This window comes from Apodemus sylvaticus, chromosome 3, assembly GCF_947179515.1.
Source record: "Apodemus sylvaticus chromosome 3, mApoSyl1.1, whole genome shotgun sequence".
NCBI lineage: Eukaryota > Metazoa > Chordata > Mammalia > Rodentia > Muridae > Apodemus > Apodemus sylvaticus.
The window spans coordinates 3,659,470-3,665,700 of NC_067474.1; positions in this window are offsets into that span (position 1 = coordinate 3,659,470).

Here is a 6,231-nt window from a genome sequence, read left to right on the forward strand (position 1 = left end):
TCAATCTTAAAGTTACAGATTAAAATAATTTTACACTGGGCATTGACAAATTATACACTCTATTTAGAAGATATAATGTAAAAGCAAGAAATAAAACATGAAAAAGTCTCACAACTTGATTTTTTTAAAAATTACTTGATTTTTTAATGTGTAAATAGTCAAAATGGTTTTGGCAAATTGGAGAAAAGCAGTTGCAAATCTTTGCTATGTGAAGTCCCACCTCCTAAAATGTTTCTATTTCCTCCAGGGCTCTACTCCAAGTATACAAAGACTCATTTAATTTCTTCAGGAAAAAAAATATTAAAGGTAGTCATTCCATAAACTCTCATTGCCCATTAATTGCCCATTAACCTCCTAAAATGTTTCTATTTCCTCCAGGGCTCTACTCCAAGTATACAAAGACTCATTTAATTTCTTCAGGAAAAAAAATATTAAAGGTAGTCATTCCATAAACTCTCATTGCCCATTAATTGGTGTAAGTTAGGATTATTACTTTCCTTTATGTTTTATTTTAATTTAAAAAAAGCATAAAACTCAAAGATGCCAAAGGCACAATTACTTAAAACTGTAGCTAGTGTTCAAAGGGTTAATGAAGTAGAACAGACAGATCAAACACCCAGAGCCTAGATGGACTGCTCCCTCTTCTGGTAGATCTATATTAAAAAGAAAAGGTGATGTGACTATTTGGTTTACATTCAAAAACACAACTGTACTATTAATTATTTATAATAGGATCCCATGAAATAACCACGCCTCCAAGCTGAGTTGGCAGGACAGGGATTTAAAGGTGGGTGTTTGGTTGTTGGACATATATTTTCTTGCTTTTACTGAGGGGCAAGGTTTATCTAGCCTGGGAATACTTGAAAGGCTCCCCAGACCACTGAGTTTTCAGATAATTACAATTCAGATGGTATTTGTTGTGGCTGGAAGCACTGTGTGTGATAAAGGAATCTGATTAAATACAGTAATTTTTTTCAATTCTTTATGAGAAAGTAAAGCTCACTTTTCCCTGAACTTTTGATTATTTCATTTTGCTTATTGTTAACAGGGTTGATTAGAACCTAGGAAAATGGCCTATGGCTCAAACGAATTCATAAACCACTAACTTGGAATTTTAATTTTTCACAGAACTTAGCTGTAAAATTGTGTTAGTTTCCTGAAAGATAGATGAATGTGTATTATGCAGAAGGGAGATGGTCACATTCCTATGGGTACAGGTATCTGCGGAATGCCTTACCAGTCTGCTGTGGAGGAGAAACTATTGTGTTGAAGATTCCGTCTACAAAGAAGTAATATCCTTGATCGACTGTAAGGGTGCTGTGTGCTAGAACTGTGAGAACCATAGGAGAAATCTGTAAATTATTAAAGAGAAGAAGAGAGGCAAGCTAACTGGCAGCCTCAGTGTCAGGTGAGTAAAGAATATCTAAGAAAGCTCTTACTCTGTAAAAGTCCCTTTTCTTACCCCACACCCCATCCCCTACATCCTACCCACAACCACTGCCATGTAAAATAGTGAGCACCCCAGTGCCCTCTACAGGAGCATGTTTGAAATTGTTGAGGTTTGTGACTTGGAAATATTTCATTTTATGGCTCAGTTAAAAGGATGGAAAAATACTCTTCCTGGCAACAGTGAAGACTTTATTCAAAGCTGGCATCCAAAAAAAACTTTTTATACAAATCGAGGGCTTCTTTCCAAGTGTGAAGATATCGGTTCTGGCCAGGTGATTTACTAGTCAACTTGGTCATAGGAGTCTGGCTTAAGACCTCTAATACTCTTTGTAGTCCCCCATCCACAAAAAAAAGTTAAGCAAAAGAAACATAAATAAAAAGTAATATGACTTTTTTGTATTTTAATACACCAATGATTTCCAAATGTCACATATAAAAATGTGATTAATTATAACATCAATAGAATGCTTGGGACAGGTGCATATTTTAAATTGTAAATATTACTGTCAGTGAAGCAAGGCAGTTAGCCAAGATGAAACGAAGGCTGTACAGCAAAACATAGGAAAAATGAGATAGGAAAACATGTCCTGTTTCTATGACTAAAGGAAAACTTGGGAATTATAAGTTTATTAATGCATTCTAAAAATATCTAATATAATAAAGTTCCAGATTGTAAATTATAGTGAATCAATGATGAAAAATAGTAGCATGCCTATAGGTGCTGTCAAAAAACAATGTTGAAATGTTGATGATGTAATATCCAATCATTGTGATAGCATTTTGTTCAATATTTGATATTACATTAGAGTTTGGTTTAGTAAAAAGTGAATGTAGAAATTAAAATAGACAATTATATGAACCAAAATTTTTATCTAAAAAATCCATTTCTTCTAGACTTGTAATGATATGCATTTGATTTATCAATAATGGAAAAATATTACTGCTTTATCAAGAAGTTTCTCAAAGATTTTTTTCATTGACCTGAATTTTTCAGTAGATTATTTTAGGCAAATATGATGTTTATAAGCATTGATTAATAAATGATATGTATCTTTTGGAGAGTTTTTAAAATTTTGAGTTCAAAATTTTTAATAAGTTTAACATACAAATTGATATTTGAGAAAGAGATGAAACATGATAAACAATTTTACAGGAATAATAACTTAGATACAATGTTGAATTGCTATATATTCAATAATCTAGTAGAGACTTCCATAGAGATAGACTTTTACAAAATGTCAACTTTATTGTAACTTTCTAATTTTGTTGCAAGTAAAATAAAATATAAATGTAACTAATGAAACAATGACTTAGAATTTCACTTTATGTAAATGAAATATTAAATTCTCAGAGGGGAAATGTGGGCATTTCATAAAAGTTTAGTAATAAAGCTACCCATTGAGATAACTCACATGATTGACAGTTAAATAAGTAACATAGTGGAAACCAGCCTATTCTGTTAAGCATCATATCTAAAGCATTTATTTATTTTTATTATTATTAATAAAAATTTTCTCTGACATGACTCTCAGAGATTTCCAAAGCCATTTTATATAGTATTTACTGCTTGTTTCATTTGCCTTTTGTTTGAGAAAGAGGTGTCCAATCCAGGCTGAGTCTAGCTCTTGCTGGCTTTGAACTTCTGATTCCTTGGCCTCTTCCTCCAATATTCTGGAGTTACAGGTATGGACAACAGTTCCATAATACATAGATGATTATAACATTTTTTTTCCTTGTTTCAACTTGTAGTGGTTTGGGTAACTCATGCAGAAAGGCTCTGGGAGTCACTGAGGAGTGATTCTAATCTTACTAGGGACTCATAGGACTCATGAGACCCTGTCACTGGAGACGGCCCGAAGTCAGTATTGAAACTGCAGATGATCTCATTTTTATTTTGCTTCCTCACCATGAGATGAGTAGGGTTTTTTCCAAACCATAGTTGGAAACCTTCAACTTGTGAGCACAAAGCAGACTGTTTTTCTTAATTAATTGACAATCTTCATTTTGTAACATATAGTTTAATATTTAAAAGTTGTGTTATTATATTTCTCCTCAGTGTTATGAGGAAGATACCAGGTTAATTATTAATAATTAAATAGTCAAATTAAAATTGTTGTGAGATAGTAATTACCAAAAAAAAATGATAAATAGCATTCAGTTATAGTCCTTTTTCCAGACCATCCTGTATTCTCTTCAATCCTCAGAATGAGTCAATAATCAACATAGTTTGAACTTGTCCCTCCTCTCTGTTGGAGTACAAGTCAGCTAGTGATACAAGTGATTTAAATATGAGAGAGCTGATGTCACTATGCCGGGACAAACCTCAATTAAAAAGAAGTTAATTTCCCCCTTTTCATTTCTAATTTTGTTAATTTGTATACTTTCTCTGTGCCCATTGGTCAGTCTGGCTAAGGGTTTATCTATCTTGTTGATTTTCTCAAAGAACCAGCTCCTGGATTCGTTGATTCTTGTATGGTTCTCTTTGTTTCCACTTGATTGATTTCAGCCCTGAGTTTGATGATTTCCTGTCTTCTACTCCTCCTGGGGAAATTGGCTTCTTTTTGTTCCAGGGCTTTCAGGTGTGTCCTTAAGCTGCTAGTGTTTGCTCTCTCCATTTTCTTTTTGGAGGCACTCAGGGCTATGAGTTTTCCTCTTAGCACTGCTTTCATTGTGTCCCAAAGATTTGGGTATGTTGTTCCTTCATTTTCATTAAATTCTAAAAAGTCTCTGATTTCTTTCTTTATTTCTTCTTTGGCCAAGGTGTCATTGAGTAGAGTATTGTTCAGCCTCCATGTGTATGTGGGCTTTCTGCTGTTTTTGTTGCTATTGAAAACCACTCTTACACCATAGTGATCTGATAGGAGGCATGGGATTAGTTTGATCTTCTTGTATTTGTTGAGGTCTGTCTTGTGACCAATTATATGGTCGATTTTGGAGAAGGTACCATGAGGTGCTAAGAAAAAGGTATATTTTGCTTTAGGGTGAAATGTTCTATAAATATCAGTCAAATCCAATTGGTCCAAAGCTTCAATTAGTTTTACTGTGTCCCTGTTTAGTTTCTGTTTTTCTGATCGGTCCATTGAGGAGAGTGGAGTGTTGAAGTCTCCCACAATTATTGTATTAGGTGCAATGTGTGCTTTGAGCTTTAGTAAAGTTTCTTTTCCAAATGAGGGTACCCTTGCATTTGGCGCATAGATGTTCAGAATTGAAAGTTCTTCTTGGTGGATTTTTCCTTTGACCAGCAAGAAGTGTCCCTCAGTGTCTCTTTTGATGACTTTAGGTTGAAAGTCAATTTTATCTGATATTACAATGGCTACTCCGGCTCGCTTCCCGAGACCATTGGCTTGTAAAATTGTCTTCCAGCCTTTTACTCTAAGGTAGCCACACTGGTATCTCTGACCTTCTGGGTTCTCATCTCCATCTCTGCCTTGGCCACCAGTGGAATCTTCATCTGCTTCTGATCATGAAGGTTTTTTAAAGATGTGACCTTAGTTTTCTGGGTAGGAGCTTTTAATTAACTATGGACATATGCCTTTATTTTTTATTTCATTTTGCTCAAGAGTGAAATAAGACAGTGCTGTTTCACAATGGAATTAAAAATGAGGTTGTTAGGAGAAGGGCTTTTCCTCCCTCTCCCTCACTCCTTCCCCTCAGTGCTTTACTTCATATAAAATTTAAAAAGTTATGAAATTCTCTTTTTGGCCCTATAAGCACTATTCACTTCTTTCTTTCCTCAGATATTCAACAATTCTATAAAGGAGCCCCCAAGTTTATGACTTATTGTCTTTTTGTTTGTTTGTTTCTGAGATTGTAATTTGACTACATTTTTACCTTCTCTTTCCTCTAAACTCTTTCATAAGCCCCAGGCCCCACTCTCCTTCTAGTCCATGGCCTCTTTATAAATTAATTGCTACTATATGCATATGCATATATATTTGTATATACATATACATATTCCTAAATATACCTGTTGAGTACATATAATGTCACTTTGTATAGATGCCCCAGGGCTAACTTGGCAATGGACAACCATACTCTTCTCTGGGGAGGAACATTTCTTCCCTTCCTAGGTTTACTTAGTTGCCTGTTGTTCTTTGTGTAGGGTTGAGACTCTTTCCATTTGGATCTTAAAGTGCTGTCAGTGCTGTGTAAGTGGCATTGTTGCTTAACAGAAAATTCTCCATGTGTGGTCCTATATTCCACATCCTTCATCAACAAGCTCTTGTTCATATATAGAATTTAGCAAGTTACCAATGCTAAAGTATCTGTGCTAATACATATACACACACATGCTTACTGCAGACAGATGGAGGGCTTTTCTAGTCTGTGAATAAATCTACTTTCCACATATCTGTTCTGATAGGAGCTCAGTGATATGCAATGTTGCTATAATTTGTATTTGCTCAAGGTTTTTTTTTTTTTTTTTTTTTTTTTTTTTTTGGTTTTTTGAGACAGAGTTTCTCTGTGTAGCCCTGGCTGTCCCGGAACTCACTCTGTAGACCAGGCTGGCCTCGAATTCAGAAATCTGCCTGCCTCAGCCTCCCAAGTGCTGGGATTACAGGCGTGTACCACCACTCCTGGCTTACATTTGCTCTAGTTTTATTTAGTTAGTGTACTTCAAAAACTGACATGAAATTCACAAACATATAATTAACCAGTTTTAAATGCATGGGATTGTGAAGTCATCATCGGTATTTAATTCCAGAAAATGTACAATGTTCCATAGAGAAACAGAAAATTGTTATCAAACATGGGCTTAGTTTCACTTGAAATCTCATAATT